Below are 9,671 nucleotides of genomic sequence, written 5' to 3'. Positions count from 1 at the left end.
CACTGCGGTTGAGCGTGCACTTTGGAGGAAATGTGGCTGCACGTACACAGATGGGTTGTTAAAGACGCACTCCCTACCCCTGATACAAATTGCTTTCTCCTACAGTAATGGTGAAGATACATTTGAATCCTTGTGAATTGATGTATTTAATGTTTTACTGTAGTTTTGCATTCTATTTTGTTGTCATAAATGACAAAAAGGAAGGAAGTGTAGTTGAAAAAAACTAAGTCTGCTGCCGTCATGTCGACCATCTTCATATTCAATCTACGGTGTGATACTGTGACATGATACAAATGCAAACTGTTAATTCTGAAACATCAACGTCCATTAGACCCATTTTTATTGAAGACATGCAAAAATTAAAATGCACTGGATGTAATGAAGCTCTTAATGTAACATTAACTGGTGTCCATTCATTTTAACTCAGACATTGTTATGATGTGTACTTTGACTTTTGAGTTTTTCTAGTATATGTCCCATCCACTACCATGGAGGATGCAGGATCTATGACCTATACTTCAGGCAGCCACCACTGGGCGATCAGGACTATAAGGCTCTACTTTTGAGGCTGTCATGATGAAAGAAAATAAATAGATAAAACACATTTTAAACCAATCAATGCATATTTTGTTGCTTGAATACATCAAAAACAAAATTCTATAACAATTAGGAACATTGTCTTAATTATGACACATTTATATCATTAACATTAATATTATCAGAATCTTATGTCACTGACCTTCTCATGCAATTCCAGAGTTATAATGATGAACGACAGTAAAAGTCTTGTTGACTAGATTTTTTTAACATGAATTAAGCAAACTGGAGTTTAAGTGTCCCTCACAATGTCTCATATTACCCAATTCCCCCTAATTAATTTATTATTTTATTACTTTATTAGTCGCTTTCATTACCAAATTGAGTTTCAGAGTTGAATGAGTTAAGTGCAGGACTGGGTGGCCCATCCTGCTGATGTGGAAAAAAATAAAATGAAACCAAACAAGTGTGTCAACTTTTTTCAAGCCTGCTGAGGATTTAGGTCTTGCAACAAGTCATCCAGAAACAAGCAATCGGTTTTCATTGTATCAGAGAGACCAGCAAAGCAACGAAGCACCAGTAAAGAAGTGAAGGCAGAAGGGGAAATGTCTGCTACAAGGTAAAGTTTGACTTTAGGTCTTTTTAATCCTCATAGTACACACAAACGTATTCCCTCTGAGTTTGTTTTTGCTTTTTGGTATCAAATAAATATAGAAATCCATAAGTGGAAAGTAGCCTGGGTACCTTTCCTTAAGTGCTCTCTTAGAGTTAAAGTTTTTGTGCTTTTTAAAACTGCTATACATATTTGAGATCTTTAACAACCAACAATTATTTTTCCATTTAAGGTAAAGTGTAGTGAATGAAGACACCTTCTGACATTGAGCTCCCTGACCTAGACATGGACACATGTCTTGTGCTTTGCCGTTTTTTCCTGTTCCCCTGGTGTTTCATTGCATGTTGAGTTCTTTGTTTTTTGGAATCCTGTTTTGCTTTTGTAGTATTATGTCTGCCATACATTTATTTGATATTTTACTGTCTCCTGCATTCTGCACCAAACAAATAGACTAAAAACTACAAAAAACACGAAACAACAAAAAAGAGACAATTAACTGTAAAGACACATAGTACCAAATAGTAAACAGAGACAGAATTACCACAAACAGAAACAAAACAACAAAAAGAAACCATGAAGATAGTGGTAATGCAATTTGCCACTTGCCAATACAAGAAAAAGACAAAGAAAGACAAAAACAAAACAAACACCAAGAGAACAAAGTGACAACATAACAACCACAAATAGACATAAACTGACTACAAAACAACCACAAAGAGATACATTGTCACCAAAAAAAAGAAAACAGACAAAAGACAAAATCAATGACTACAAAGAAACAACCACAAACCAACAAAAATTATTGACAAAGAACCAAAACATCCCCAAAGAGACAAAAAGAAACTTCAAATTTATGATGGAGATACATTCAGTCTTTCAGACTTTTTCTGCTTAAGAAGTTAAATGAAATGTCCCAAAGTGATTGATGCTTTATGTCTTATTACAGAAAAGAGCTACAACAGGTGTTGTGCCGCTATGTCACAGACACCCTCATCTACATCGACACTGTAAGAGGATTCTGTGAAGACGTCTCTGAATGGGGGCTCTGTAGGGATACCGAATTATACATGATGATAGATATCAAAGAGAGGGTTGACACCATCGACCTAAACTTCGACCATGTTTCTAAGTCAGAGCAAAAAGGTAAGGCCTCTTGGGAATATTTGAAGAGCAAGACCCAAGTGACCGCAGCCAGCAGGCGTGAAAAGCTGCAGGAGGAGCTGGATGCCGTGCTCAAGGACACTTTGGTTGGCCTGGCGAAGCTCGAACACTTTTTCTGGATGCAGTGGAGAAGCTGGCGGTCACTTCGCTCCATGTGTTTACGGAGAACCAGACACTATGTCTGCCCAAAGGGATCACCCTCGATTGTGTTCAGGTTGTCATCACTTTGGCACGGCGAATCTGCCCTGTCCTCCTCGAGTTCAAAAGAGATGCAAAAGTCTTCTTCCTGCCCAGACTTCAGAATTTGGAAGTGCTCTCGTATGAGTTGGACAAGTACATACGGACCACGCAGAAAATCTGCAAGATGTTTGGAAAAAGGTGAACAGACGTGCAACAACATGACACATTTAGCAGTGGGTAACATTTAGTGCAGGAAGTAAGTGTAACTGTCTTTCACAACTCCCTCAGTGACTTTCATTTAAAAATGAAGACGGAAACTGTGGTGAACTTCGACGTTGATCTGTCTGAAGATGAAATGCTGAGGATGCTTGATCATATTAATCAGCTGGATGAGATCAGGTAAGTGTTGTTTAAGCTGCTTTCAAACTTCTTACTGGACTTGAGTGGAACCTTTTTTACAGCAGATCATACAACTCTTCTGAACACACTCAGTAGCCTGGTTGGGCTATAGATGGAACTGCTATTAATTTAATATTTGTTGCATTCATGTGATGTGGGGTCCCATAAGGCTCCGTCCTTGGCCCTTTTTTGTTAAGCCTGTACGTGTTGGTCATGTTATTTATCATTTTACTCTTCGTCAGAGCAGTGTTAATTTTGGCAGCTATTTTTGATTTAGTCTTAGTCTTAGTCTTTTGACGAAAATGCATATTAGTTTTAGTCACCTTTTAGTCATTTTAATCCTTCTTAGTTTTAGTCTAGTTTTAGTCGACGAAAACAAATTCCATTTTAGTCTAGTTTTAGTCGACGGAAACTGATTCCATTTTAGTCTAGTTTTAGTCACATTTAATAGCCACATTAAACTCCTTTTCTATAAAAACATATAGCTGCAGCCTAATAGCTTAAAAATATATATTTAATTTTAAATGTGAAAACAAAAAAGGAGAGCAGATCAGACTGGAGCCGGACACAGAAACTGAACATCGGTACAAACCAACTGAAGCTTCTGCTCTGATCAAGAAGCTGAGGGGCTGATCTCTGAGCAGCTGAGACCAGAGAAACTCTGTGTTTTCACTGTTTCCATAGTTAAGAAGCAGTCGGTCACTGAGAGGCTGCTCCACGAGAACGCGCTCTGCTTTCACTGTGTCTCTCTGAGCGAGTGCGCGAGGCGGGGGGCGGAGCTACGGACCGGAGCACTATCTGGGGCGCACACACACATACACAGACACACACAGACACACTCACTCGCCCGCTCCTGATACTTCATGACGGCCTGATACGATGATGTTTTAAAAATTATTGTGACTTAGTCAACCACCAACATTTTCGTTTCGTCTCGTCTCGTCAACGAAAATTAAAATAGATTTCGTCATAGTTTTTATTTTCAAAGATTCGTTTTCGTTACGTCTTCGTCTCGTCTTCGTCATGGAAAAAAGGTCGTTAACGAATATATTTCGTCATAGTCTTCGTCAACGAAATTAACACTGCGTCAGAGAATCAAATGCTGTTTAAAGTCCCACGATCCAGGCTTAAAAAAAGGGGGGGGGGGGTATTTTTTATGGTTTAAGCTACAGTTTGGCACAAACTTTAGATCAGTGCCTCAGTTTAAAAAGCAGTATATATATATATATACAGATTCCCTATTTAGTCTTGTAGTGCTCTGAAAATAGTGGAGAAGGTGGTAGACTTTAGAAGGAACCCAGCCCCACCCAACCCCATCACCCAAGTGATCAGTCGTCACTGCTGAGTCCTTCCGCTTCCTGGGAACCATCATCTCCCAGGACCTCAAGTGGAAGCTGAACATCAGCTCCCTCACCAAAAGAGGTCAATAGAGGATGTACTTCCTGCGTCAGCTGAAGAAGTTCAACCTGCCAAAGTCAGTGATGGTGCACTTCTACACCTGCATCATCGAGTCCATCCTCACCTCCTCCATCTCCATCTGGTTCGCTGCTGCCACTGCCAATGACAAAGGCAGACTGCAGCATATAATCCGTTCTGCTGAGAAGGTGATTGGCTGCAATCCTCTGCCATCTCTACAGGACCTGTTTGCCTCTTGGACCCTGAGGCTTGCAGGCAAGATTTTGGCCGATCCTTCCCACCCGGGTAACAAACTCTTCGAGGTGCTTCCCTCCGGCAGGAGGCTGCGGTCCATCAGGACCAAAACCTCCCACCACAAGACCAGCTTCTTCCCGGCTGCAACTGGCCTTATCAACAAGGCCCGGGACCCCCACCTGACTTGGGCTCTTATTACATTACATTACATTTAATTTAGCTGACGCTTTTATCCAAAGCACAATAAGTGCATAAAACCCCAAGGGTACAGACCCAGGACAACAAGAATCAAGAATCTTATCCCTCCCCAAGTCTGTGTTACATTAACACACGTAACAGTACATTGCACATGGCACATCCACCTTTCTCACCTGTTTAGCATTTAGCATTTTACTTTCTATATCTTGTATATATTTTTGTTTTGTTTTATATATAGTTATTATTTATTTATTTTCTTATGTGAAGTACTTATTGTGTTTTTATATTTTATGTTCTATGTATGCACCTATATACCAAAGAAAATTCCAGGTAGGTGTAAACCTACTGTCAGGGTTTGTGGAAGGAGAAGGACCCAGGATGCAGAGGTCTTAACAAAAGAGTATTTACTGTAAATTCCGGCATATAAGCGCTACTTTTTTTCACACGCTTTGAGACTGCGGCTTTTACAACGGTGCGGATAATTGATGGATTTTTATAGGGTTGCAGGTATGGCCTGCCCCTTTAAGAAAGTTGTTGTGTGCTAGAGACGGCAGCATGAAGAACTGACTCGTTGCAAAAAGATGATGTTACCGGCATTTATTTAATTAAAAGTTTAAAAAAAATCTTTCCTGTAACATCTTGCCGCCTTAATATCCAATGTTTCAACGGGGACAAACGCGGCTTATAGACAAGTGCAGCATATTTATGTAAAATTTCTTTTTTCTTTTAAAAAAGAGCAGGTGCGGCCCATATATTGTTGCGCTCTATAGTCCGGAAATTACGGTAATATAGAGATCGTCCAAAACTAGAAAAAAACAAAACACTAACAGGTGAAAACCCTTGTGAGGCAAAAACACCAGGACAAAGTAACAGGTGCCTACTCTGGTGAAGCAGAAGCTGAGCGTCAAGGCGCACGGGGAACACAGAAGATCCAACGGGAAAGCTGGACGAGACAGCAAGACAAGACAAACCATAATGATAACGACTTCGAACCGACAAAGGACACAGGGGAACACAGACGCTTAGAGACACAGGGAAGGCCGGGGTAATTAGCCACAGGTGCAACATGAGCACTCAATCACCAAGACAGGAAGTGACACACCCGAGAAGCTGAAACAACACACCAGGAAAGCGAGACTACAAAATAAAACAGGAAACACAAAGAGAAAGAAATCCACAAACTAAAATGACAGAACGTCACACCTACTTGGCAATTAATACTTTCTGATTCTGATTCTGAGTCTGATTCTGATTATGTTGTTCCTTTTCTGTTTTGTCTTCATCAGGATAAACAAGCACTTCAGGATGGTGTTCTTGTTTCAAGAGGAATCGTTTTGTGACTTCATCGATGACTTCAGCAAGCGACAGCCAAAGATGCTGGAGTTTCTCAACGACCTGGAGGAGGGGGCTATTCAGCTCGACAGGATGAATAAGGGGGCAAAGATCTCCAGCGTGGTAGGCAGCTCGATTGGGGCGACTGGAGATGTGCTCTCCATTGTTGGCTTGGCGTTAGCTCCTGTGACGGCAGGTGTGTCTCTAGCTCTGACAATGACGGGGGTAGGTATGGGAATAACCAGCGCAGTCAACAGCGCTGTCACCACCGTCACAGAGATCGGAGTAAATAAAAAACAACAGAAAAAAGCCAGAGAGGTTTTCCAGAAATTCATGGAGGATGTCCAGAGTCTGCAGAAATGTCTGGACAAGGTGACCAGTCAAGCCGAATTGCAAGACAATATATTCAAAGAGGCTCTGGGAGTTGGCAAGGTTTTTTGTAAAGTTGGTGTTATTGGAAAAGGTATTGATGCATTAGTTGATGGTGCCTCTGCAATTAAGTTGCTGAAAAATGAAGAGTTGATTGCAGACATCCCAGATATTGGTCAGGCAGTCGCCAAAGGGCCTCTCGCTCTTACCTCGACAGCAAGGGCAGGTTTCATAGCACTCAATGCTCTCTTCCTTGGCATGGATATCTTCTTCATCTGTCAGGGCAGCATCAGTCTGGCAAAAGGCAGTGAGACCGCCTTCTCACAGTGGATCAGGGCCAGAGCTTCTCTGTGGAGATCAGAGATGGATTCATGGATGGGGATCCACGACTCTGTGTGTGAGGGCCGTAAGATGTCAGAGAAAAAAAAAGCTCTTCTGGAGACACCATTTTATCCGGAGAAGAAGTTTTGGTTGGGCCTTATTGTGTCGGTCATGTTGGTTTACATTTTATTCCTGATCAACTTTAACTCCTGATAAAGTGGAAGAAAAACTGAAATTAAAGAAGCTTTGCTTAATAGAGTAGTGCTCTGAGCAGAGAGAGTATCTTTGTATTAAGGTCATCACAATTATCCACAAAAGGAGCTAAATGGAACCCTGATAATTTGCCTGATGTTGAGGCTTAAACGTTGAAAATAATGCCAACTAAACAGTGTGTGGAAGAAGGAATGTGGATGCAGGGAAAGAAGAAATAATCCAAAACAAATGCTGTGTTTTAACCAAGGGAATGAATGTGATAAAATGGCAAATGAATGTGGACCAACAGATACATTTGCACAGAGGTTTCCTTGTATCCTAAAGTGCCTCAGTGTGTCAGAGTGGACCACGATCTCGACTGTGCCCCTCTTCAGAGACCTAAAGTGGCTTCAGCCCCAGCCGTTTCACCTCCGCCCTATATTCCTCCACCAACAACTGACCATCCAACAGACTCCACGAACAGAACAGCAGACAACAGAAGCAGACCTCCTGTAACCTGCAGCAACGTCGACAACCACCTGTTACGCTGCTGCTGCCACACCAACTCGGCCGAGGTGGATTTAACTTTTCTAGGTCATGTGATCACAGTGGAGGGCAAATTCCTCTAACCCAAATATATTGAGACTAGACCAAAGTAGAACAAAGACTTGACACACGAAGAAGAACAAAGAGTTGACAGACACAGAAGAACATAGACTTGATTAAGACTATGCACCTCTGAGTTCCCTATGAGCAAAGAGAAATGTAGATATCAGGACTTCACCCCTGTGGGTGAGGCCATCCATGTTGGTTTCTACCTGAGACAAATCCCTTCTGCTTTCAATGAGCAGTAGGGATTGTGTTATTTCTAGTAATCAGATAGTGAATTCTTATAATTCTATTAATTGTATTTCTGTTGCTTAACTCCATAGATGATTTAGACATTCTAAATGATTTACAGAAATGTCACCTTTTTTTTAGACTAATTCTATGTAATACTTTGTAATGAATTCCAATATTTAAGTCGCAATTAGTATTTACGCTTCAGCGAACCTTTTGTTTAATCCATTTTAGTGCTCCTATTTGCTGTGATTATTAAACTTTTCTTTTCACAAGGGTGCTCAGTTAGTAATTGTCCCTATAATTTTATAATTGTACAATATGAATGTTTGGATTTTAATAATTCAATTAGAGAAGCAGTTTACTGAGCAGGTAACATATATCCTGTGTGAAATGATAGATATAAATTCAAGAGCAATTTTTGTTAATGGGATGTTGGAAAATTTATCATGAGATTTGAAATAATGAGTGTCTCAGACCGGAGTTGTCTTTAGAGGTTTCATTATTAGCTCTGCAGAGGTTTACACATAGAGCAACTTGACTCAAAGTGCAACTACAAGAGAATTATAAAGTTTTTTTTTTATACAATGTGGTAAACGGGAAACAGAACAGAAAGTTATAGAAAGAGGAATCAAATCTAGCCAACAGTTGCTCAAATAAAGGTCAACAGGAGGTGGAAGAGATTGATGTTGTATCAGCTAATTACACAGAAAACGGTCAAAACTGTAATAAGACATTGATCAGTGGAATTTCCCATTACAGGAACTCGAGAGTCCATCTTATCTCGTGTTTTGCTTGAGAGTTATTTATTTTACCTATGTTTTTTTATTGTTTTATTAGTTGTTTATTTTATGTTAGACTTCTATAAAACATGAAATAACAGATTTTTATACTTAACAGAAACTTTTATTTCCCATTCGAATGACAAAATATCTAAATCATCACTAGAAACAGTAATTCAGACTTTTATTTTAAACTGTTGGTCAGACTGATGAATTTTCAAATGTGACGTTTGACCTTTAAGATGCATTGTATCTCTTCAGATGACCTGAAATGCTTATTTTGGGAGGAACATATGATTTTCACCTTGTTCATGATGTCTTAGATTGAATCGTTGTGAATTCCTGAGTCTGATGTTTTATTTGATGTTTTTTATATACTGTTGTGATCATTGTTTGATCAAAAGGGAGAAAAGTAAAGGAAATGTTACCATTATACCACACTATGTATTATCTCTGCTTATGCTTACTATTTCTGCTTATGTAACTGCCAAGATGACATCAGGGCCACAATTCTGAGACTGTGCTCGTCTTTCCCAAACAAGACCTTGAAGAATACTTCAGCATATGACTTTTACTAAACACACACACACACACACACACACACACACACACACACACACACACAGTTCACACATTTCAAACAAGAAGTTTTGAGTTCTGTCTGATCACAATCATATGGCCAATGGCCAATCTGTATAATCTCTATTATTAAATGTACAATTCAATCTGCACATTATTCTTGTACAATCTAATAAACAGATAAAAGGGAACTCGGCTTGTATATGTGTTTGGGCAGCTGTGTGTTGACGATCAAAGAGGTGATAATGGAAGTTAAAAAGGGTTGGTTTGCCAAAATCAACAGATGGGTATGTCTTGAAAAAAAACTAGGTTAAGTGGTAAAACCAGCTGATCGACTGAGGACAAAATGTCTTCTGATTGAGACAATAATCCTTTTAACAGTGATGTAGAAACCTCTTTGTAACTGTACAGTTAGTCCAGAAAACTGGTGATAGCAACATTAGGGTGAACGCTGAGCTACATGGAATCACTCTGTGCTCAGATTTATCCAAATGAAATTGAAACACAAAGTTGACATT

The 9,671-nt window shown here is 39.8% G+C and overlaps 1 pseudogene; it reads left to right on the top strand.

Annotated features, from left to right (window-relative positions):
• Nucleotides 1-2,067: 2,067 nt before the first annotated feature.
• Nucleotides 2,068-9,344, top strand: LOC128458896 (uncharacterized; annotated as a pseudogene).
• The last annotated feature ends 327 nt before the right edge of the window (nt 9,345-9,671 follow it).

The sequence above is a fragment of the Pleuronectes platessa genome, chromosome 16, assembly GCF_947347685.1.
Source record: "Pleuronectes platessa chromosome 16, fPlePla1.1, whole genome shotgun sequence".
Classification (NCBI taxonomy): Eukaryota; Metazoa; Chordata; class Actinopteri; order Pleuronectiformes; family Pleuronectidae; genus Pleuronectes; species Pleuronectes platessa.
The sequence above is the reverse complement of the archived record's forward strand: the minus strand, read 5'-3'. Positions and strand labels throughout refer to the sequence as shown.